General features: G+C 53.1%; 1 protein-coding gene across 1 annotated transcript in view; it reads right to left on the bottom strand.

Annotated features, from left to right (window-relative positions):
* CHST8 (carbohydrate sulfotransferase 8) overlaps positions 1–13,798 on the bottom strand; it is a 127,203-nt gene extending 113,405 nt beyond the window's left edge. Inside the window, exon 1 of the mRNA XM_027044578.2 lies at positions 13,365–13,798. The gene's annotated coding sequence lies outside the window, so the exon portion shown is untranslated. The remainder of the gene's footprint in view (positions 1–13,364) is intronic.
* Positions 13,799–25,320: the final 11,522 nt, after the last annotated feature.

Below are 25,320 nucleotides of genomic sequence, written 5' to 3'. Positions count from 1 at the left end.
AGGCCCTTCCTCCCTCCCACCATCAGCTGTGGGAACCAGTCCCCACAACCCAGTGTCCTCAACCCGTTATGCCATGCCCCTTTGGGACATCAGAGTTTTTTCACAGAAAATCCCTCTAAATCTGCCCCCAACTGAGAGCTGCTATTCAAACCCTACTCAAGGGGACCAGGACGGAGGCCAAGACCCGGTCAGCAACTCACCCAGCCTTGGGTTCGAGAAGGCGACAAGGGGCAGAAAGAACAATGCTGGTCCTTGAGGACTCTGATTCCAGCAGAAGAGACCCACCTGGCAGAGGCTTGGTGTAGGAAATCCAAAATCCCTAAGAGCCAGTGCTGTGGGCTGAGTTCCCTGGGGAGGGCTCTGGGGAGACCCCTGTGGGAAGTGAGGAGGGCAGGAGTGAGCAGAAGGAAACACAATGAGACCTCAGCTGGTCCACAGGGTGCTCTGGGGCTGGAGGACACAGGATGGGGTGTAATCTTGGACAAGGAGTCCCCCACCCCAGGCCAAGGGCCAGGCTTATTGGGGGTGGGTACTGCGGGGGGAGCGGGAGCAGGAGATTTTCCCAGCAGCCCCGCGGTTATCAGGCAGTGCGAGAAGGCTGCCCCATGGGAAAGGCCGGGAGGTCTCCCAGAGACTCACTCTCCCCCGAAAGGCCTCGCAGAAAAGGGCTAGAGACTCAAGACAGGAGAGTGCACTGAAAATTCAGTCACATCCCCGGCATTTATTTGAAACAGAACATTAATTCTGACTGTCATTAGAGTCCATTTCAATTCTGTAATAACATAAAAAGTTAAGAGTCTAATTTATTCATACAAATCTTGTTAGCATCCAATTTCCACATAATGTAACATATTCCTTAAAAAGCTGACAAAGCAGGAGAAATTAAAAACGTAAAAGAAGACATCCATGGCGCTCATTGCCACAGAGCCAAAGGTGAGGAGGAGGAGGAGAGCAGGCTGGCCCCAGAAAGGGCTGGGAGCTTGAAACAAGACTCAGCAGAGGAGGCGGGCTGTGGCTCCCATCACACCCTGGGCGGCCCCCCCACAACGGCTATGGGGCCCCCACCACCACCTCCCCAGCCACCAGGCTGTCCCGACGGCCTGGCCCTGTCCTGCCGGCTCCAACAGACAGCTCCCTCACACTTTCCTCAGCAAATCCATCCTCGAGAGCCCGTAACTCCTCTTAATTACACGTCTGCGGTGTTTGCATTAGATAGCTGTCACCCTGTAATTTACCCGTACATGGGTTTTAATTGTGCATTAATCTTTCTTACATGCCACTCCTCTGCTAGAATCTGTAAGAGCAGCACTTTGGGCCATTTTGTTTATTCCCCAACCAAAAATAGCTGATGAAATGTAATTGTGGAGTGTCCCTCCCCTTCTTTTCCAGGATTACCTGCTGTGTGCTGGGGCTGGAGAGAGGCTCCTGTCACCTGCAGGCTGCCTTTAAACACAATATTGGACTGTTTCGTGGCTGACATCAATTTCAGAGGAAAGGTCACAAGCAACAAGCAATCTTCCAATCACCTGCCATGTGCTCCCTGGGCGCCCCTGCTCACATCCTTTCTCTCAAGCTCCAGGCTGCTGGGTGCTGGAAGCGCGCCTGGGGACCGTGCTCACAAGAGAGGATGGAGGGCAACGTGTGAACCTAAGGAATCCACCAGCATGGAGGTTCCAAGGTCACTTGGAGAACCACGAAGGAGAACTATAAATTACAAAGCCCTGGATGGCTGCCAGGGCCCCAGGAAGCTACAGTTAGCATACCATTCTCTCAGCAGCAGGAGGAAGGCTCAGCTCCCTTTCGGAAGGAATTTGAATGGAATTTGTTACAAGAACATTGTGATTGAAATATCACCAATTGGCTTTTCATGACAACTCAGCAATAGATTGCAATTTTGATGGTGTGTGTGTGTGTGTGTGTGTGTGTGTGCGTGCGCGCGTGTTGGGGGCGGGGGTAGCTGTTGTGTTCTCCAGCTGGCCGAGGTCCATACAATATTTATGAAATCCAGATGAAGCCCTACGCTGGCAATGAGCTGATATCATAACACAGATTTCAAAAACGTCTTGACATTTGCCCAAGATCAAATTTCCCCTTGCGAAAACCCACGAGGCTCTGTGCTGCCGGCGGTCTGCACGCTAAGCACCCCCCTCGTCCCAGCAACCTGCTTCATTTGAGTCCGGGTGATTACCACTGTGCTGAGTGGCACTGGGGGGCTGGAGTGGTGCAGAGTAGCAAGCCCAGCACCACCCAAGTCCACTTTTCCTTTGTGGCCACTATGAGCCGCGGCTTTCAGTGATGACAGACAGGAGTTTCGGTAATTTTCATCGTTAAGCACTTTCTGACGTGCAAAATAAAGCTCAGGGATCTCCTTATGGACGAGGTTCTGACGCGTATTTGAACCAAGAGAGACATGCGGCGATCATCCATCACACATCAGCCCAAGAAACAAAAATGAAAGCAGGAGATGTATTTCCTTGGGGCCACAGATGCCATTTGATTCCTTTTAGGAGACCCCCATTAGGAAGAATGTCACCAGCTTTCTCATGGCCCAGGTTACAAGTTATTTCCAAAGCGGTCCCTAAGGGCATCCTCCACCCCAAAGGGCTCCTTCTACCCCTACCCGGGGCTTTTGGAGACGAAGATTCCCCATGTACCAGTACCCGGAGTGGTGAAATATTGCACGGGAAATATTGCATGAAATATCGCCTGCGAGCCAGGCCTGAAGTCCCCGGAGATTGTTTACGAGTAAAAGGCAAGGACGATTTAGTTGGTTTTTGATAAACACTTCATACTGCACATCCTAAGAGAAGCAGAATACTTGTCAAGCATGCATCTTTATGAGCTGTCCGCCTATAAACCTTGCACGAAAGGTCCGTGCTTAATGTTGGTTTGGCAGTAAATTGGCGCGATGCACGGGTCTGCTGATTCAAATTAGCATCGACCCATAAAACGCTACTGAATGATTCTTCAAATCTGCCAAGTCTTCAAATCAATTTTGGAGAAAGTGTCAAGGGTTTTTTTTGTTTTTTTTTTTAAACTTTGATAAACCTTTCATATTAGTTATCACAGAAGAGCATCAACCTTTCTCATCTGTCTTTCCACCAAAAAAAAAAAAAAAAAAGGTGTTGTTTTTCCCTAACTGCTTTTAGCTCTTCATCTTTGCACACCCGCCTCCACATCACATAAACAATGTGTGTGTTATGGTTTCTTTGTTGCCCTATTTTCAAGTGAACGTTGTTTGGCTCACGCTGTCCGTGCCCCCATGATCCCGCAGTTTGGAGAGAACTTCTACTGGCACCAGGATAAAGTTCTCACTCTTGGCATTTGATATGCAGTCCCAAGCTCACCTCCTCCAGGAAGCCTTCCATAACTCACCAATGAACTCTGATCATGGCTCTACACCCTTGTGTGTTGGGTAAACTAGACTATGTTCTCGTGGGGGCTCAGTGCACTTCCTTCCCTGCGGGCCCCCAGGAGTGGGGCTCACACTGAGAGGTGCCACCTCTCCCCTCCCCATCTTTGAGGACCAGCTGAGGCCTCCCTCCTTCATGAAGCCCCCTTACAGATGCCCCAGCCAGCATCCCTTGTCCTCACTCTACAACCTCAGAGATCTCAGTGACCCTAGCCACCCCTTTGCTGGTGGCCTGACTTGTGTGTGAATCTGCCTCTGTCTCCTGGGGGCACGGTCTAGGTCACAAAACCCAACAAGAACAGAACCTTGGCTTGAACCCAAGGGGTCTGACCCAGAACTCTCATCCCCCAGGCCATGCTGCTCTCTACAGTAACAAATATCAGACTTGAGGAGGATGGGAACAAGCCACACCCAGAGAAAGGGGGCTTTATCAGGGTTCCCATCAAAATGCAATAAGCCTGAATGCATGAGGTGGTAATTGACCTGGCCCTCTCGCCTTCACTTGGCTCAGGGGCAGGTCGTTTGTGAAAACGTGGTGCTGAGAAAGCAGAGGAAGCTGCATGGTGCAGGGGTGGAGTGCTGCATTCAAGGGCGGCTTTCAGGCTTCTCCAGAGAGACCCAAAGATAGACAAGCCCATCAGAAATAAGGTCACCCAGGGAGACGTTCCTAAACAGCCAGTGCCTGGAGCTCTGGGGGTGAACATGGCTCTGGAGGCGCCAGCAGAAAGCCTGGAACCTAGGACCCAAAGGCATCGGTCGGAAGCTGGCTCTGGGGATAAGGAGGTCATTTAAAGGGACACAGCACCAGGACAGGACACCCTCCAAAGTCCAAGAGCCCAACTTCCAGAGCCCTCCCCACAGCAGCCTAGGCTACCAACAAATCCCGGGTCAGGTCAGCTGGGGTGGGAGAGGGCAAAGGTCAACGGGAGGCTTTACCTTCTGCTCCTTCATTCTGTGAGTATTCAGCACCGCCCCCCCCCCCCCCCCCCCCCGCCCGCTCAGTGCCAGGACTGTTCTAGGTACTGAGTCACAGCAGGGAACAGGACGGACAGGGTGGTATATGTTCATGGAATTTGTGAAGGGAAAGATGAGCCACAGAGAGAATGACAGATCACCAGGATTCGTTTGGTGATTGGGGGCTGGGGCAGAGGCCCAGCACCTGCATCTCTCACGGCCCCTGGGGTGATTTTGAGGCCAGTGGCCGGGTCCCCAGCCTCATCCAGAGAAACGCCTGTCTACTCCACCCTCCATTCCAACGTGGCAGATTCAAACCCACCCCGCAGAGGGAACCGCAAGCACCCCCAGACGTTCCAGATAACCACAATTTGGAGATGGAAGTGAATGTTCAACTTTGTTTAATAACGTTTTCAAGTTCAACATATCCTTAGCATACAAATAAAAAACAAACTGTATTAGCCATCTGGGAAATATAAAATTAAAACCACAGTGTGATATCTCTACATACTCATGGAGTGGCTAAAATGAAAAAGACTGACCACATGAGGTAGTGACAAGGACATAAAGCAACTGGAACTCTCATATTTAACTGGTGTCAGCGTGGGGGGGATTAACCAGCCACTTTAGAAAATTGGCAGCCTCTACATGGGACGAACAAACGCACATCCTGAGACCCAGCAAGTCTCTCCTAGGTATATGCTCATTAAAATGTGTACAGACGCCCAAGAGACACGTGCAGGAATGTCCACAGCAGCCCAGCTCCCAATGTCCATCCACTGGAGAATGGATAAACACATTGGGGTATATTCACACCATGGAGTCCCAAGAGTGAACAAACCACTCACAGCAACATGGGTGAATCTCACAAACATGATGGTAAGCCAGACCCCAAAGCATACAGTCTTTTGATTCCACCTACATCGGGTTTTAAAACAAGGATACCAATCAGTGCCCTTCCGAGGAAGGATAGAGGTTACCTGGGGCAGAGGGGAAGTGTCTGGAAGAGGACCCAGGGACCCCCGGGACGCTGGTCATGATTTTTAAAAAATTTTTTTTAACATTTGTTCTTTTTCGAGAGAGACAGAGTGTGAGTGGCGGGGAGGCGCAGAGAGAGAGAGGGAGACAGAATCCAAAGCAGGCTCCAGGCTCTGAGCTGTCAGCACAGAGCCCGATGCAGGGCTCGAACTCACAGACCACAAAATCACAACCTGAGCCAAAGTTGAACGCTTAAACAACTGAGCCACCCAGGTGCCCCCATGATCCATTTTTTTTTTAAGTTTATGTATTTATTTTTGAGAGAGAGAGAAAGAGAGTACGCTCACACATGTGAGCAAGTGGGGGAGGGGCAGAGAGAGAGAGAGAGAGAGAGAGAGAGAGAGAGGGAGAATCCCAAGCAGGCTCCATGCTGAAAGCACAAAGCCTGATGGAGAGCTCAATCTCACGAACTGTGGGATCATGACCTGAGCCGAAATCAAGAGTTGGGTGCTTAACTGAGCCACCCAGGCGCCCCAATGGTCCTGCTCTGGTGCTGGCATATAGGCGTGTTTGGCTTGCAGATTTTCACTGCACTGCACAATCCTGGTAGGCACACTATACTTCAAAAGTTTTAAAAGGTGCTGAATACAGGACAGGGAAAGATATGGATGGGAACCTGCCTAGAAAGGGCGAGACTCTAGAGGGCACAAGCCAGTGGGGCCACATGCTCCCTAAGCATGTGTCATGTTACCAGGCAAGGTCCCGATCAACATGCTTCCTCGCACTAGAGATAGAAAGGTACTAAATAAGCTTCAGCCAAGAGAACAAACATAGGAGATAATAATTTCGGTAATAATACTGCCACTATTTGGGGCTGGCCGTATGTGAAGCACGATGACCCATGAGGTGGATTCTACTCATTCCCATTTTATAGATGAGGAAACTGAGCCTCTAGCTCACATGGTGACCAAGTGGTGAAGCTGGGATTTGAACCCAGGCAGTCTGGCCCCAGATGCTGGCTTCCTTCATAACACCGAGCTGGCTGCATTGACATGGCAGCTGTCATGGCTGTCCATTGACACTTGAATTCATGGCACAGGGAACTAAAGAGATAAATGAGAGGCACAGATAGTGCTTTCACAGGGATGAATGGACATTAAATGTGCACATGAGACCACCCTCAGGAGATGAGACGACATCAGTGGACAAAGAGGCCCCAAATCTAAGCAGGAGACGGCAAGACAGACCCAACCACAGAAAGGCCGTTTACCATGCACACTGAGGCAGTCATCCCTGCCCGTGGGACTCCTGTGAGAAAAGGCCTGTGTGTGGCTGCTGTGACGACAGTGAGGTGGCAAGGTCCGCTGACCGCAGGCAGCCTCTGCACCCAGAGGCAGCAACAGGCTCAGCCCACAGCACAAAAACCGGGGAGCGGACATCCAGGTGAGATGATGAGGCATCACCAGGCCCCCCATCCACACTGCTCCCAGAGTGGCGCCAGCCTCTGTGCAGGGGGTTGGAATAAGATGTGGGAAAGCTGAGGGAGCTGTCAAGAAAACCTTCTTGGAAGGAGGATTCGAATCGGACCCAGAAGTGTACATGGGAAGGGGCTGAAAAGAATATTCCTAGTGAAGGAGCAAAAGAAGCCAAAACAGGCTGGTTGCATCACCCTCTGGCTCAGCCAGTATAGACAGAGTACCTGCTTGGAGCACCGGCTCGAACATTTTAGACAGATGGTTTGCATAATGCAATGACTTGACCAGTGTAGACAGACTGCCTGAGTCGTGTGCTGAGCTCAACCAGTACAAACAAACCGCCTACACCACTGACTGGGCTCAACCAGTGCGGACTGACTGCACTGCGCATGGGGCTCAACCACCTCGGCTCTGGGACACAGAGTGTCACGGACAGGGCCAGTGTCTGAAGGGAAGTGTCAGAGAACCCGGGTGCAGGGAAAGCACCTGAAGCCACAGAGACTTTGAGAGCTCTGAACCTCGTACGAAGTCCTGCAAGGAGCGGGGCTGGCACAGGCTAAATGGAAGGTCCCAGCGCTCACACCCTAGACTCAACCAGTATAGACAGACTACCTGCAGCATGCACTGGCTCAGCTAGCATAGACAGAGTGCCTGCAGCACACAGTGGCTCCAGCAGTGTAGCCAGACTGCACGGTTGTGCTCACTCTGCCTGCCAGCGGCAATCACCGAGTCCCTTCTCTGGAGCTCATCATGGCCAAGACAGCTAGAGATATGCGTACCGGCAGTGACACCTGCTGTACCTTCACTCAGCCTCCCCGGGGCGTGGCAGGCGGCTCTGCCCATAGAAGGACTGTAGTCAGTATCTGCTGGGTGTCTGGGATGCTCCCCTCAGGAGCACGGGAAGCAAAGCCCTCATATCTCAGGGCTGGAGGAGGGTCTCACTGCTCAGAGGCTTGGGCAGATGGGTCTTGTCCAGGGAGATGAGTCAGCCCCCAAGAAGAGACAGCCTCGAAGGGGGGGATGACTAGTCTGCCAAGTGTGAGTCAACCTGGGCTAGGGGCTGCTGGCAGAAGGGCTCTCCTGTGCCACATTCCCACAGATGAGCACCTGGGCACGTCTGGTGGTCTATGGTGGTGAGGCAGCAGCCAGAATACGAAGGAGGGCCAGTCCGGGGAGGCCACCCTCCAAGCAAAGGGTCCCAGTGTTGGAGAGATCAGCTCCCGAAAGGCCTGGGGCCCGAGGAGTAATCTGTACCTCCTAGCATCCTCTCCTTGGCTCTCATCCCTCCTGTCCCTGAGTCTGGCCCAGCCGGGGAGGAGCTGGCTCAGGCCCAGGCAGAGTGAGGACAAGGTGACAGCGACCTGGGCTGTTGCTTGCAGCTCAGCGGCCGCTCGGCTCAGGGCCCACAGCCAGCAGCGTGGGCACAACGGGAAGCGGGGTGACTCACAGACCCGCTCCCCCCATCCCAGCTCTGTCTTGCAGAGCTGGGTGGACGGAGTCGATGTCTGTGGGGATGCTGAGCTGAGCTGTAGACAGCCACAGGGAATCCGCTGACATGGGAGGGAGCGGGGGAGCTCTGAGCCTGGGGCAGAACCCCCAGCAGAGGGCAGGAGCAGGTCCAGACTGGCTCCCACAGGGAGGAAGGGAGGAGAGAAGGCTGGAGTGAGGGAAGGGCACAGGAGAGGAGATCCTTCTGGTGCTGGCCAGCTGCCAGGTCAGGCACAAGTGGGTGGCAGATAAAGTACCTACCAGGGTCCCAGGACGCTCAGGGGATGACACACAGGCCAAGGCCACCTCTGGTCGGCAGCCCTGCAGACAATCAGCTCCGGAGGAGAGTGGGCATCAAAGTAGCCTGTCCTCATTAGAGAGCACGGGGCACTGGACTGTCACTACTGACTCTCACTGCCTGCTAGCAGGAAGGTAGCAGAAGGCCCAAGAGCTTACAGAAAAGCTAGAAGTTGGGCCATGTGGGCAGGGGCACGGAGGCAGGGCTACACAAGCAGCTGCCTGAGCCCCAGGCCGGGAGGACAAAACCCGACCAGAGGGGACAGGAGCTTGGGACTCCTGGTCTGGCGGGGCAGGGCTGGGGGCGGGGGGAGGTTGTTGCTTCAGGGAATTGACAGCTCCCACTGGTGACCCAGAAGTCAGGGTCCCAATGGCCTTTACCACCCTCCATCCCACACCAAGCCCTGGCAGATTCCCCTCGGTCTGCTCCTCTTTAAGACCTCAGTCCCCTTCCTGCAGTAGCTCCCTCCTCTGCAGCAGCTGGTAGGGTCAAGTCCTAAGTTTCTCCCTAGCCTTCAAGGCCCTGTATGGGCAGGGCTCTGGCTGTGCCTCCGACTGCATCCACCCCTCCACTGTGCTGGCCACATGGGCCTTCCCACGGCTCCTGGCTGGCCCTCCAGGCTCCCTGTCACTCATTCGCACGCTATGCCTGCCAAGCTCTCTCCCTCCCTCTGTCCGTCCCCTTCTTGCTTAGTTCTGGCTCCTCCTTCAGGCCTCAGCTGAAGTGTCACCCCCTCGGGGAGGTTCTTGTCCCCCAGTCCAGCTCAGATCACTCTATTTGCATCTCAGAAACACCCAGATGTTTCCTTTATATGCTTCTCACAGCCTAGAACCACACGTGTCGGTTATTTGTTCAGTAATGGCGTCGCCCGGCAGACCATGAATCAGGGAGTGATGAATCAGTCATGAGGGAATGGCTGTCCGCAAGGGTAGGGGCTGCTCTTTAGTTTGGTTCACTTTCTGTCCCCGGAGCCTGGCACAGAGACAGACACCTAACACCTGCTCCTCAAACATTCACTGATGGCAGAAGGAAGGACAGCCACAATGGGTCCGACCATGGGAATGTGCGATGGGGTCATCTGGCTCCAGACTTCAATGTTGACAACTCTAATTCAGTTCAAATAACTGTTGCTCGCCAGGGCCACCTCTGGCCCTCAGTCACCAGCAGCAAAAAGCACTGATTTCCCAGAAACGCACGGCCCACCTTCAAGGTAAGGAGCCGGGATGGGGAGACCCAGCTCCTTGCCTGCATGTGGACACTCCAGGACTTCCCGGAAGGTGCCTTCTGAGAGGGAATCAGGGCTGCTTTCGGGGTCAGCCCCCTGGATGCAGGCTTCCCCATCCTGCCGGTGGTGACCGAGGCTGTATTTGGGCCAGCAGGTGCACGCTACAGCCCCAGATCACAAATGACAGGTAGTTTTGTACAGGGGAAAAGTCACAACTTTTTCCCACAACCAATTTGTAAGTTTCATCCTCCACCACGGTGATTTGCGGACCGCAGGGTCACACGCCTTCGAGCCGGGAAGAAATGAGACGGCATCTCCTGTGTCCTGTGCCACCTGAGTTAATGCAGACCTGTCCCCTGGTTGTTTGCATGCAGGGCTTCCCTCTGCCTTTGGGCAGACTTTTCCAAGGAGGGAGGGAACACAACTGCTCTGGGGCCAGCCTAGTCCTGGCTGTGACCTCAAAGACAGTGCGAGGGAGCCTACTGTCCCCGTGCTGTCACCACACAGGCTGCCTGCTCCCAGCACACCTCCTGAGGTTCGAGGACACCATCTCCCGCATTCACATCCAGACAACCATCCTGTTTGTTTGGTTTTTTTAAATTTCTCACTGTCCCACAGCAGGGCCACATTGATCTCCCTGGGCCAGGACTACATAGATCTCCTGTTTCTAACTCATTACCTTCTGATTAGCTGAAAGGCCGGGCCCTTGTTTTACAGTGTTTACTGGATCTAATTGCCACAGTTGTTCACTTAGGCACTGCCATGCCCTGGGTCCACATTCCTGCCTATAGGCTCCCTCCCTGCTCCACGGCTCTCCAATGTAGCTACCACACATGGGAGGCACTGCAAGTACAGCTAAGGCAGACGTGTCACACTTGAGGCCAGGCAGCAGGAGAGGGGGCATCACACCTCCCCCCACCGGCCCCCATAAGACTCCGGCGCCCACCACAGGTGCCTCCAACCAAAATGCATCAGCAAAATCACTATAAAAGCTTTAAGCGCCCATCTCTTCGATCAGCAAAACCACAAAAAGCCTATCAGGTCGCCGCTGGCACAAACTCTCAGTGAAGAGCAGTCAAGCAGTCTGTGGGGCGTTTCCAACCAGGAGACTCTGACTTCCCACCTTCTCAACGAATCCAACGCAAATTCTGCAGTGAGCCCACGAGGCATACTTTCCCAACAACCATCGGGCAAAAAAGTAGCTGCCCAACTTTCCCAGACTTATTAGCTTACATAAACAGACATTTGAATAAATGTTTAAAAAATGAAATTCCCCTGATACTCTGTAATCAGTAAATGTTCATTATGGAAACACAGCAAATATGCATGAAATTTCCCAAGTGGTATTCTGGCTACAAGATTAAAAAGGCTTCTCAAACAGCACTCTGAGTTACAAAGGATCCTCCTCCGGTCACAATCCAGGGAAGCTTTGCCAAGGCCAGGAGCTCAGAAAAGCCTGCTCCTCTCCCAGCCGGAGCCAGAGAAAATCAGCCCATGCTCCTTTTTGCCCGCTCAGGCATTTTATAAATGAGCCCCCACATCAGCTGATTGATGTCTCTCTATAAATAATTAATCCTTGACCTTGTTTTAAGAAAGCCTTGACTTTTTAATTTGGGGTCTTTTTAAAAAATCAATACCAGGGGAACATAATTCACTCTTTGGAGACTGATTCCAAGTAAATAAATAAATAAATAAATAAATAAATAAATAAATAAATAAATAAGCTGTGCCATCGATGTGTCTCAGGGTGAATGGGCTAGGCTCTGGGATGGGGCCTGATTTTGAGGTTTTTCTGTGTTTGAGGTTTTTCTGTGTTCAAACGCTTTTAAATTATTGATCTCCCTAAGAGACTCAATCTCGTTCTGGGTCTGCATTTTATCCCTTCTGTGGGTCATTTCACCGAGGTAGGTCTGATGAAGGCCCTGAACTGTGTTTCCAACTCCCCCCCCCAAGGGGGCTCCTCAGCCCCTGTCCTGCCCTATGTGATGGACTATCTGGATTTAAAAAGGGTCTCCCACAGGGAGCAGAATGTCACCTCTTCCGGCAGCCTGTCTGCCTTGCCTGTGGGACCGGGACAGAGGGTGGGCAAGAGAGGCCATGAGAGTTGGGAAATCTTAAAAAGGGTTCTCCCACTCCGTTGGAGAGGCTACGCTGTTCTAGGGCAGGACTTCAGAGAAGTTGCCCACCCATAGGCAAGGGTCAAGGTGAACTCGGATGTGAGAGGTTACCCAAAGAAAGTGGGTTTAGTAGTGCAGCTTGTAAGCATCCCAGAAATGGGGAAGGGACTAGTCTGCCCCTTATCCCTCTGCCACCGCCTCTCCCACCATGCACTCCACGGGGGCTACCGTCCCTTCCCTCAAACAGCCTCCCGCTCCAGCTCTGCTACAGGGCCAGCCCAGGACCGCTCTGCCGCCCAGTCTCCCCAGCATAGCCAATCACTGCACAGGGTCCAACTGGGAGGCGCTTCAAGGACCCGGTGTTCCCCCCCCGCCCCATACCCTAAATAGCTTAAGACTCTGAGCTCCAGGATCGGGCCCCTACTTCTCAGTGAGAGCAACCCGGGAGCCAGGGTTCACAGCCGAGGGCGTTGTGAGGCTGCCGCGCTAGCCCCGGGTCGGGGTCGCGGGGCCTGGGGCCCAGATGTACGGCGAAAGTTAGGGCGGCGGGAGTCCTGCGCCTGGGAGAGGCCAGGGGTCCCCTCCGACCCGAGCGTCAACACTGGCACTACCAAAACCCGCCAACGCACCTTCGCCTGGTGGGGCCGGCCTCCCGCGAGGTCAGAGCTGGCGTGCAAACCTGGAAGCTAGTAATTGGGAGTTGCAGCCGCTGCCGGGCTCGGCTGGGTCCGGCGGCCAAGCAGATCCTTCCCCCGCCCACCAGAGCCGCCTGAGGCTCGGACTCCCTCCCTCCCCGACACTCGCACGCACACACCTTCACACGATCACTGACGCACACACACTCGCCTCGAGTACAAAACAGGCCGGTGCCCAGGAGAGTCGCGGGGTGGGGACGCGCGCTACGGAGCGCGGGGGCACCTTCCGCCACTCCGTAGGAAGCCCAGGCAGCTCCTAACTCCTCCCCCGCCCCTGCCCGCTGCAACCCGCCCCCGAGTCCCAGACCCGAACGCGCGGGAAAGCCCTGGGCGCCCCTGGCGCTCCAGCCCGGCCCTCTCCGCTGCCGACGCTGCCTCCACACGCCCGGCACCCAGGGCTGGGAACATCAGCAGAGCATCCGCAGGGACCGAGGGAGCCCGAGGGGAGGCAGTTCACAGACGCGCGGCGGCAAGTGAAAGCCACGGAGCAAAAGTCTAATTAAAGTTCCCGCTACTGGAGCCGGTCCCCAAAGCGCGGCCGGACCGGAACCCCGCGCGCCCTGTCTCCGCCCGCGGATTTGGACACCTAACCCTGTAGGTTCTCGGCGCCGGGACGCAGTGCAGTCCCGGGTCCTCCCGGGACCCTTCGGGGCGCCCTTCCCAGCCGGGAGCCTGCACAGGGCGGGGACAGGGCTGGGGCAGGGGGTGCGCAGCGCACTTACCTGGCGCAGCCGGCGCTCGCGGGGCCGCGGGCGCCGCCAGCCCGGGCTCGGTACTCCACGGCGAATCCTCCGCTCCCGGACGCCCGGGCGGCAGGGAGGACCTCCGCCCCAGCTCGGGCCCGGGGCCTCCTCCCGCTCCAGGCGGAGCCCGGTGCGGTGGGTGAGGCGAGCGGCGCGGGCCGGCGGCCGGAGCGCGCAGGAGAGGGAGGGGGAGAGGGCGCGGTGGCGTGTTCTTCCTCGGCCCGGGGTCGGGTCCGTCCCCCGCCTCCCACCTCCAGCCGCCGCCCTCTCCTCTCTCCCCACAGCACCGCCGGAACCGGCTTGCGCGCCGGGAAGGCTCCCAGCGAAGTGCGAGCGGAGCCTCCGGCAAAAGGCTGGAAATAACGCCGCGCCCGCCCGGCGCCCCGCCCCCGGCCTGGGCCCCGCCCCGCCTTGGCGGTGGCGGTGGGGGCCGGGCGGAGAGGGGATCACTCCTGCGATCTGCGGGTCCCTCCCGGGAGCTCGCGGGCGCCGCGCCCACGCGCGCTCTGCGGCTCCCGCGGCCCCACGGGCCGCGCGCTTCGAAGGAGCCGCTGCTGGGCGCGGTCCAACGGCCGCGGGGGCGGGGGCGGTCGTGTTGGGGGCCTCGCCCGTCTCCCGGGTTCCCTGAGAGCCGGACTCGAGGCTGCCACTTGGCTCCAGAGCGCGGCCAGAGTGCCGCCGCTGCCTCGGTGGGTCGCACGCCGGCGCCGACCTGGGAAAATGACAAGGCGTCACCGGAGCGGGCCGTGACCGCCGCTGGGCAGGGGCGCACGCTCAGGACCCGACGCTGCGGGGGCGTGGGGCTGGTGAAACGCAGAGGACCGATCCCTAGGTACATTCTGGGGGATCCCTGGGCCTCAGCCTCAGTGGAATTTGGTCAAGGTCCTGGGCGGTCCCGAGTGTCTTCACCGTTCCCTGAATTCCTGGGCTCTGGATTCGGCTGACCCAGGCTCTCCCTCGAGGGCTACCTCTTGAAGTCCCGGTTGGGTCACATCCTGAGATCTGGTGGGGGAGGGGAGTCGTGAACGAGGTCAACGTGGGTCAGCCGACTGCTCCCTGTACATGCCATCAACAACACAGTGGGGAAGCGAAGGATCCACAGCCACACAGAGCACCAGGACAGAGCGGGGATGTGAAGGGGAGAGCAGGGGTTCTGACTCCAGTCCTGTTTTTTTCCTGAGAAGAGGCAGCCCCCACCTGCAGGGGGCAACAGGTTCTGGGAAGGAAGGCAGGCTGGCTTCTCACAGGAACTTGATGAAACTGTAAAATCAGTCACCCCTTAATCTTTAGGGGAACCCCAGTATTTTGAAGAAGCTGCAGAGAAAGCTTTAGTAAAATACAGGATGTTCACCCTCCTCTCATTGTATCTGCTGTTTGGTTGGCCTCATGTCTCCACCCTGCTGACTCAGAGTGTAGGATGGAATTGGGGAGTGGGGTGGGCTCATGGCCTTTGATTGACCAAGGAGGGGACAGCTGGGGGCAGACCTGGCAGGGAGCAGAGCCACTCCTGAGGAAGGCCAGGGAGCCCCCAGCAGTAGGGCTCTGGAAGGCTTGGGTGGCACTCAGGCTGCCCAGGGCAGCCCTGAGCCCTCCTTAATGCCCCAGGTGAGTTCAGCACATTCAAAGAGAGAACAGGAAAGGTGAGAAGACAAACTTTAGCAGACCAACACTATGATGATCTTCCTTAATTCTTGCAACAACAAAGTAAGCACTATTACTTCCGTTTCATGGTTGAGGGAACCAAGATACAAGGATGCCACCAGGTTGCTGGAGTCTACACCTCTGGAGGGTGCTGGAGCCAGGGTGGGGCTACTGATTCCAAAGTGGAAGGGTTTCAGTGGGATGCCCTCTCCAAGATCCTGAGCTCAGAGACTGTTCCAGACCCAGGGTGCTAGGCCTAGCTGTGCACCACTGGATGTGTGTTGTGTTTGCAAAAAGAAGGGGTGGGGTATGTGTGTGACTGAAAGTGCCCTACTCCTTCTCAGTCAGGTATAGATTGGATGAACAGAATATCAGGGACAAGGACTCAAGTGTCAGGAAAGACAGGGCAGTGGCATCCTTATCCAAAAGCTATCAGAGCAGATTGGGGCGAAAGAAGATGGTGAACAAAGGCGAGGGTGGGGGTGAAGTGAGCAGAAAGCAACTTGCCTAATGAGCCCAGAGAACACTGGCCCTGTACCTGCCCCTGGGCCCGCTTGTCTCCACACCTCCAGTTGCTGTCCCTTCTCACCACCCAGGGTCCCGGCCACTAGTTGGCTGGGCACCTGCCAAAGAAGCCTGGTGGTCCAGGGAACGTCTTCAGTACCATGCATACTCCTGCAGGCAAATACACACACACAGTCATGAGGAAGCGGGGAGGGAATGGGGAGAGGGGTTCCCATCCCCTGAGCCCAGCCTTATAGCCAGGAGGAGGCTCTGAACCACAAGCACCTCCCCTGGATGAGTCCACACAAGCTCCACTTGCACGGGACATGTCTACACAGGCTTTACCAGGACCAAGCTAGCAGCAAGTGGGGCCCACCAGGCCCTCTCAGCTCCCCCTACATCTGTGTGCAGTGATCCTCCTGGGAAGGACGGTTTTTCCATTAGCGCTTCCAACTGTACTTATTAGCACTTATTTGCATCTAATATTCAGGCAGACATTGCTAGGAATCAACAGGGCTGCGTTCCTTTGACATACGCTACATTTTCAATTCGTCACTCAGACTTGCTTCTTATTTTGAGAGGCCCTTGGGGAAATCCCCAAAGTGGGCCCGAGGCCCCTGGCACCAACATGCCCTGTGTTTTCCTCCTCGGGATCTGCCAAGGGCTGCGTGTCCCTTTTTTGAAAGTCAGGTTTGGCCTCTGCAGCGAGGGAGGCGGAGAAACGCTGTAAATTTCCGGCGTGAAGCCCTGTGTGCTTGCTTGCGGTTTCTGACACGTGTGTCTCCGCTGTAAGATTAGTGGCAAACTTCTCCCTTCATCCCAACTAAGGTGAAAAGACATTTACATTAGATTCCCCCCCCCCACAAGTCCACACCCCAGGCCCCAGAGGAGGTCACGGAGAGGTTCAGAAGCCACTCTGTTTGTTGTCAAAGAGGCAGGAGGAGGGGGCCCGACCAGGTTCGACTGAGGGTGGCAGGCGAACCATCCCCTCCCTGGGCTCCAGATCCCCGGACCATTCCCTTGAGGGAAGATTCTCGCCTACCGTTGTGGCGGAGGCGGGGGAGCTGAAGGCAGGACAGTCGGGCAGCACCTTGTGTTTGATGAAGGGCTTATGAATCTGGCAAGGCTGAGTCCTGAGTCCTATACCTTCCATTCTGTGAGAATTAGAGCAGGGTTCCAGGGAAGGGGTGGGAGCCGTCTGGAGCAGCAGATCCCGGAACACCTATCTCCTTGCATCCCATGGGAGAAAGAATAGAATAAAGGCATGGACAGGGGGTCGGAGGTGGGGGGTGTTTCAGCTTTCCAAGGCATGGGCTGGGTGGTCTTGTGTGTGTCTCCTAGCCCTTCCCAGCCTGTTTCCTTATTTGCAAAAATAGACTCCACCCTGCTCAGGGCAGCAGGGACCCACAGATAAGGTGACGGGTGTGAGAACATTTTGGAAAGCAGAATCGCAAGGCTGGCCTGCTCTGGGTCACTCAGGTCAGCCCCCTCAAGACGTGGGTGTCAAGCATCTTGTCCTGCACTGGCCTCTGAAGTATTGTGACCACGGGGCTTCCCAAAGTTAATTTGCTGCACTGTGACATGCTGACCATGGCATCATTCAGGTGGGAGTCCCTTCCCTGGGGACACAGCTGCCTTCCCCAACTGCCTCTGCTGTGGCCTTGGTGTGGGACGGTGGCCAAGCCTTTCCTTCCCATTTGAGCAGTAAAGGGAGTATAGCCCAGGCTCTTGAGACCTCTCCAGGCTTGCGTTGTGATACCACAATTCCTAAAAATCCTTCACCTGAAGGAAGGCCCAGAGAGGTTCCCTTGGCCATGTGGGACCATGTTAGATGAATGTCCCCTCCCTGCCCCTTTCCTCCTCTCCCTATGACCCGATTCACCTTTCTTGTCACCCCTTGGGCTTTGGAGAAGTTGGAAGGAATGGGTCCCTTTGTTTCCTTCTTTGTTGAGTAGCCTGAAATTTCCTGATGCCAGGATGCTGGTGTGAACGTCCTTTACATTAGCAATGCTGCTGGGGGTTCCAGGCAATCCCACATCCCAGACACCTGCACTCTGTCTCTCTGTCTCCCACAAATAAATAAAATTAAGAGTAGGTTTCTGCCACAGGCTACAGTGATGCGAGTGTCCACCCTTAACACGAATGAGAATTGGTGAGCAGATAGGCTTTTCTGGGTAGCGTGTAATAAAAACTGTGGCTACCTTGAGCAAAAAAGGACTTCTTGAAAGGTCCTTTGGGTGGGGGGGGGTGGGGCAGGGAGGGTGTCTCACAGAGCCAAGTGGGGAGCTGAGCATCCGGAGGGAGGTCGGCAGCAACTAGGGCAGAGGGCTAGGGGACCCCTGGGGTCTCCAGGAAGGGAGCCCTCCTTCCCCCGTCGAAGATGAGAGGGTCTACAGACACGCCCCTGTTGACCCCACAGCCAAGGAGGGAGCCAGGCCCAAGTCCAAGTCCAGCCCATCCGTGCGAACTGGGCTCAGAGCCAGCTTGAGGTCTTGAGGTCTTGCCAAGCTCAAGTTCATTTTAGTGCTTCTTAATTAAAACAAAACAAAACACAAACAAAACACCACTGGGGCGGTCTGCTGCCCCTTCCTTCAGTTCCCGCAGATCCTTGAGCCCAGTCCTCCTCCGGTGGCCTGTCCATCATGGGGAGAGGACACAAAGGTGGGGGTTCCCTGCAGGAGGGGGTCCAAGAGACCCTGAGCATAAGCGGTACAGAGATTTTTCTTTTTTGCTTTGGGGTAAAGCATTTAAAATTCCAGACTGTTTATACGGCACAATTCAGTTAGTGGTATTTCATTGGGACCAAACTAACTCAGCATTCGTGTCATGCAGGATGGGGCTGAAGTTGACTTTCTCACTGTCAGTCAAAGACAGTGGGAATTAGGCTTGCAGGGGGGCGGTCTCCTCTACCGAGATGGTAAACGGCTTTGACTGCTGTTGCCACTGTGGTGGTGACGTGCATCTATCTACATCCAGATACAGACAAGCTCATTATGCATAATTCTCTATTCCATCACCTTGACATCGCTGACCCTCCTTTTCTGGCTATGTGTTGTGTTGTTCATTATTAACTGAGGTGACTATTAAAATAAGGAGATTACTGTATGAAATCAATTCATGGCACTTTTTTTTTTAAGTTTATTTATTTATTTTGAGAGAGAGAGAGCAAGCAGGGAACAGGCAGAGAGATAGAGGGGGAGAGAGAATCCCAAGCAGGCTCCACGAGGTCAGTGCACAGAGACTGATGTGGGGCTTGATGTCACAAACCGTGAGATCGTGACCTGAGCCGAGATCAAGAGTCGGACGCTTAACTGACTGAGCCACCCAGGTGCCCCATGGCACTTCTTTTTAAATGCTGCCTAATCGGAAGAGCTTGCTGATTCTCTAGGTCTCCCTCTGGCCTCGCCCGGGTGGGCACATCTCAGCTTGCTGGTCGCTCCCCAGAGCACGGCGGCTACACAGGGTTTTCGACATCACCGAGTGCTCCGTGGGGTCTGAGAGGGGCAGTGGGGCCTCTCAGGGCAGGATCGCCTCTCCAGCATCATCAGCCCAGAGCGCAGTTTCAAAACTCCTTGTGCTCTTACCAAGGGTTATAAATCCACTCACATCTTTCTATCGTGTGGTAGGAAAGTGGGGCTTAAGTGTCTTCTGAGTTCCTGAGCTAGCTAAAAGCATTTTTTTTTTACATGCGAACTTGAATGCTATTCTACATCTAATGCTTACTATTAAGAATTGGGCTTGAAGATTTTAAAAAGAAAGAAAGGATTGTTTTGAACAGAACAAACTATTGCCATAGGAACATTCCAAAAACCTTTATCAAATGCCACTGGGAGCATGCCATCGGGTAAGGATATGTACCTTGAGACTTCCCTGACTTGGGAGGTTTATAATCAGATGAGCGCTCAGAAATGTGACACAAAGATAGAGGTCACACACGTGGCAATTTCACAGCCAGGCGGGGGACCTCATTCTGGAGGAGCCACAGGTCTTTGTCCTCAGAGCTGGAAAAGCAAAGGGGTCACTAAGATCACTAGCGATTGTTGCTTGTCCTGGGAGAGACAAAAATCTCCCCAAAGCAGTCAGTTCTGCTCAAGGGTTTCTCAGACCCCTTTAGCACAGGCAGGTCGAGCCACACAGTCCACGTGGGCGGCCTGAGCAGAGATGGAAAACAGCGACAGGTACCTCCCTGCTTCTCCAGGCGATCCTGAGCAAGTGGTATTTTCACACTGTGCCGGGAGCCCACACAACGCCTGGCGGCATGAATCTCTCTACCGGGACTCAAAACAAAAGCCTGGTGCATGACGCATCCAAGGAAACGAGACCAGAAGGAGCCCGTCAATCAGGCGGCATGTCTCTCTGTGGGACCCACGAGGGCAGAAGATCAGGAATGCCTGTCCCCATGCAGCCCACGCCTCTGTGTGAAGATGCCTCCACGGGAAATATCCAAGTATCCTTGGAAAGAAGCACCTGCAGGTCCCCTCTCAAGGAGAAACCGGAAAAGCCCGAGAGGGTTTGGTTCTACAGTCCTTCCAAAGGGTTTTCCAGACTGGAAGCAGGTGATGCTAAAACGTATCATCCGCTTCTCCATTCCCATGCCCAACCCGTCACTGAAAGCCAGCCAGCCACCCAGGAAACTGCCCTCCCAGCCTTGCCAAACCACCCCTCAGGGCCAAGAAGGCACCAAGACCACCAGGCTTTGGAAGCAGATGCCATGCCCTGCAGAAGATTTGTGGGGCAAGGAACATCTCCGGCTTCCCAGGATCCCTGGGTGCAGGAGTGTTCTGAGCAGACATCCTTGGACACCTGGAGAAGTGAAACCCCGTCACTGAAAATAGAAGGCAGCGGCAGCAGCAGCAGCAACTGAGCTAAGCAACTGCCACTTCATTGCTGAGTTCTCCCAGAGCCCAGGAAACTTCATCCTGCAGGCAGAGCCCAAGATGCTCTATAGAGTTCAGAGCAGTGCCCAGTGGCGTCCTGTCGGTAGCTATGGAAACACAGAGCCATTGCCTCCCTGTCGGCTTTCGTGCTGGAGACATCTTGCTGTCAATAGTGTTTAAAGTTAGGTTAAAAAAAAAAACCAACCATCTCCTCTTTTGACACCACACGAAGGGCCCTGTGGCATGAAGGCAGCCTCGCAGGTCCCAGCACGGAGCCTGTCACACTCTGTTCCCCATCCTGTCCTCAGACAGAGCTTCCTGTCTGCTTGCTCATAGCGGTGATGGCTTGGGCTCAAATGAGTCCACCCTTTGTGCCTGTTCCAGACTTGGTGCCTTGTCCCCAGATCAGGGGAGCAGGGCAGGGGCCCGGCTCAGCCCTGGTTAGGGGCGTGCTTGACATGGTGCACCAGGTGGAGGCAGGCTCGAGGGTGAAGCCCCAGCCTCTTGTACAGGTGTGTGGACCACCTGCCTTTAGGCTTAGACTGCCCAGCACAGCCTTTGTTGAGGGCCTGCTAGGGCCAGGACAGGGGAGGGCCGCTCACAGTCAAGGAGTAAAGCAGACAGATGGGCAGACAGACAGACTAGAATGCAAGGCAGATTATGGTGGAGGCACGAGAGACGTGGCTGAGTGGTCTTCCCTGGGGCATCAGTGAGGGCTTCATGGAAGAGGTGGCATTTGACCTGACCTATCTCACCTGGCCTGACCTCATTCATAAGACTTCCGGCCACAAAGAACCGGAGATAATTCAATATACATTTGGTTAAACACAAGGAATACTCTATGTCTAAAGATAAAGGACTCTCCTTTTCATGCCCAGAAAAAGGGTAGACTCTACAATTAGAGAATAGGGTTGCCGAATTCAAGAAAACAGACTTAGCATTTAGGAAAGACAATGTCTAGGGGAAACAGCTAATCAACCAGGGCCCTTTGAGGGAATAAAGGGGTGTGTAGACAGGAGGAGCAAGCATTTCACTTGTGTAGAATAAAAATATCTCTCACCAAAGACTCTTGAAAATATTAAGCCAACATCACTCCATTTTTGAAAATCATAAGCAGGTTATACCACACAAGAGATGTTTGAGACAGGCAAACATCTTGCCTGTTTGAGACAGGCAAGGCTCCTGGAACACAGTTTAGTGTCTGTCTTGGGTTGTATTCCCCCCAAAGCAGACCCAAGACAAGCATCCAGGCTCAGGTACTTTATCTGAGAGTGATCTCAGGAAGCATAAAGCAAGCCAATGTGCTTTGGTGGTACCAGGGAAAGCTCTAGAGAGAGGTGAGGAGAGGTGTAGAAGCTGGAGTTTGGAACTGTCCCCTGGGTTGAATTCGGATGTGCTGAGGGGGTCGACAGGGCCTGCTACAATGTCATCATCAGCACAAGACGTTCTACATAAATTACTGTCTACATAGTTCTTCTCCTCTGGTCTGGTTGTGATAAAGCACGCCTTGGTGGTATTAAATTGACGACGTTAAAAGCTCCCCCTGGGGTATTTCTGAGGAAATGTGGAAGTGCCAGGGGATTATAATTTTGAAAACCCTTGAATCCCCTAATAAAAACAGCCCGACTCGGTAGGAAGACCAAACACCTGTGGGAAACATTCACAATAAAACTCGTGGGCAACGTACCCCCCAAAACATCAGGATAGTGGCGAAAGGAAGAAACGGGGTGCTTGTCAGGCCTGAGAACAGAAGCGCCCCAAAATAGCCAATAGGTGCTCACTGGAAAGCCCAGAGCTCCGGTTTTAGAACAGCAGCTGAAACCAGGAGGCATTTTGCCCGTTCTGAGAGCGTGCAAGTGCGAAGGGTCATCAGGTAAGAACACTTAAAGGGGACGGAGCAGCCCAGCCCCTGGGAAGTCCTGAAGCCGACCAGTCAGGTCCTCCTTCCAGGACAGGGCCCCACACTGGGGAGACCCTGCTGAAGGAAGGATCAAAACTGAACAGAGCAAGAACAGAGAGGAAGCAAACAGAAGAGCCAGATGAAAGTGGAGACCTGCCTTTCAACTGCATGAAACGAAACAGGGAGCTTTGTGAAGTTAGAAAGTTGGAAGTTAGAAAAGCTATCTCGAACAAAACCTCCTTTTAAAAGCCCAGAAAAATTAATTTCACCTTTGCAAAAACGGGCAAGAGAAAGGGATCAAGGTCATATCCCACACAACGTGGTTTTAAGAAAAAAGAGAATGAGCAGTAGAATGCCATCTCTACAGACAGTGAAAAGCACACCAGAAAGGCATGCCTACCAAGCAAATAAAAAGCTATAACCTACTATTTCAAAAAGAGCTAGAATAAATTAAGGAACTGATATATGAACAAACAACATAAATCAGAAACAGAAACGCTCAGAAGTGAAATGACAAACTAAGGAAAGAACTGGGTCTAAAAGCAGTAATTTTGAGAAATTAAATTAGAAAGAATACAAGGATGGACACACACGACAGGAGCAGAGGGTACGGGGGGTATGGAACTGTTGAGAAATCAAAAAGAAATGAACAAGGACTTAAGAAAAAGTGACAAATCTTAAAGCTAGGTAAAGACCATCCAACACACAGAGAATAGGAGTCCCTGAAGACCAAACAAAAAAAAGAAAGAAAGAAAGAAAAGCAAGCAAGCAAACAGGGAACAGAACCAATAACAAATGCCATAGTTCCAGAAAATCTTGCAGGAATAAGAAAGGGTTGAAACTACATATTGAAATTCCTGAAAATATTGACCCAGAGTGACCAAAACCGAGCCATAATTTTAGTTTAATATGAGACTTTAGAGAAAAAGAATCCTGCAAGTAGCTAAGCGAAAATAGCACGATTAGCAGATTGGATTACCATCAGCTTTTTGATGGCAACACATGCCACAAACAAGTAGAATACTATATTTAAGATACTCAAGGACATAAAATATGAACCAAGGATCTTATATCTAGGGAAACTGACTGTCAAGTGCAAAGGGTATAAACTCACACCAACATGCAAAAATTCAGGAAATATTGTCCCCATGAGAACTTCCTGAGGAATCCACTAGGAAATGAGCCTCAGAGGGCCAAAGAGTGACATCAACATAAGGAGGTGAACATTAAATTGAAATTATCTATAGAAGAGGGCTCCTGTGTGTGGCTCAGTCGGTTGGGCCTCCCACCTTGGCTCAGGTTGTGATCTCACAGTTTGTGAGTTCGAGCCCCACGCCAGGCTCTTTGCTGTCAGTGCAGAGCCCGCTGTAGATCCTCTGTCTCTCACTCTCTCTGCCCTTCCCTGGCTCATGCACGTGCATGTGCTCTCTCTCTCTCTCTCTCTCTCTCTCTCTTTGTCAATAATAAGCACTTTTAAAAAATTATCTAGGGGTGCCTGAGTGGCTCAGTCGGTTGAGCGTCTGACTTCGGCTCAGGTCATGATCTTGCAGTTCATGAGCTCGAGCCCTGCATCAGGCTCTGTGCAGACAGCTCAGAGCCTGGAGCCTGCTTCAGATTCTGTGTCTCCCTCTCTCTCTGCCCTTCCCCTGCTCGCTCTGAGGATTTAAAAAAGAAAGCATATAGCAGGGGTGACTGGGTGACTCAGTCAGTTGACCAGGTCTTAATCTCACAGTTGTGAGTCCCATGTTGGGCTCCATGCTGGGCATGAAACCTACTTAAAAATAAATAAATTATGGGCCACCCGGGGTGGCTCAGGCAGTTAAGCGTCCGACTCTTGATTTCGGCTCAGGTCATGATCTCATGGTTCACGGGTTCGAGCCCTGCATTGGGCTCTGCACTGACAGTGGAGCCTGCTTGGGATTCTCTCTCTCCCTCTCTTGTTCTGCCCCTCCCCTGTTGAATGGGAGGGATAAGAGAATGAGGTAGCACAGGGAAAAATGTTACCTGTTTTCAGTGAAGATGTTGACTGAGGAAATAATAATGTTTTACACTGATACTGTTGTGCGTATGCTACAGAGTGAAATGAGTCTTAGGGGAGAGAAAGAAATTCAGGTATAAAAAAGAAGAGGTTAGATAAACACCCAATAACTCTGAATTTGAATTTAAGAATCAGTATACATTCATGGGGTTTTTTATCTTTTTTTAGTAATTCACAGAATTTATTTTTTAGAGCTGTTTTAGGTTCACTGCAAAATTGAGTGGAAAGGACACTTTCCCCTAAATCCCCTCCACACACACACACAGCCTCCCCTACCAACAACACCCAGCGTTGGTGTGGTATATTTACAACAATCAACATCCAAATATTGACTAACGTCAACCCAAGTCCCTTGTTTATATTGGGGTTCACTCTTTGGGTTGTATGTTCCACGGGTCTTGATAAATGTATAAGGACACATATCCACCCTCATAGCATCACACGGAATAGTCTCACTACCCTAAATATCCCCTGTGCTCTATCTCTCCATCCCCCCTTCCTTCCCTTTCTCCCCATTAACCCCTGGCAACCACCGATCTTTTTTTACAGTCTCCATAATTTTGCCTTTTCCAGAATGCCATATCGTTGGAATCAGAGGGATGTAGCCTTTTCAAATTGGCTTCCTTCACTTAGCAATATGCATTTAAGTTCCCTTCATGTCTTTTTGTGGCTCGATAGCTCATTTCTTTTTATTTCTTTGGATATTTGGGATAGCAGCCCTCTATCAGATATGTCTTTTACAATGCTTTCTCCCAGTCTGTGGCTTGTCTTCTCATACTCTTGACATTTTGTGTTTGTTTGTTTTTTTAAAAAAAGAGATTCCCCGCTAATAGACACCGTGACTTCTTGGAGAAATGGCTGATTTCTCCAGGTGTGACTTCTCCATGGCTGATCGCGTCTCAAGTCTGGAGTGAGGAATGCGTGAGATGAGCCAGACACATCTTGCCACAACAGGTAGCATGATAGCAGGGACTA

This window comes from Acinonyx jubatus, chromosome E2 (assembly GCF_027475565.1).
Source record: "Acinonyx jubatus isolate Ajub_Pintada_27869175 chromosome E2, VMU_Ajub_asm_v1.0, whole genome shotgun sequence".
Classification (NCBI taxonomy): Eukaryota; Metazoa; Chordata; class Mammalia; order Carnivora; family Felidae; genus Acinonyx; species Acinonyx jubatus.
The sequence above is the reverse complement of the archived record's forward strand: the minus strand, read 5'-3'. Positions and strand labels throughout refer to the sequence as shown.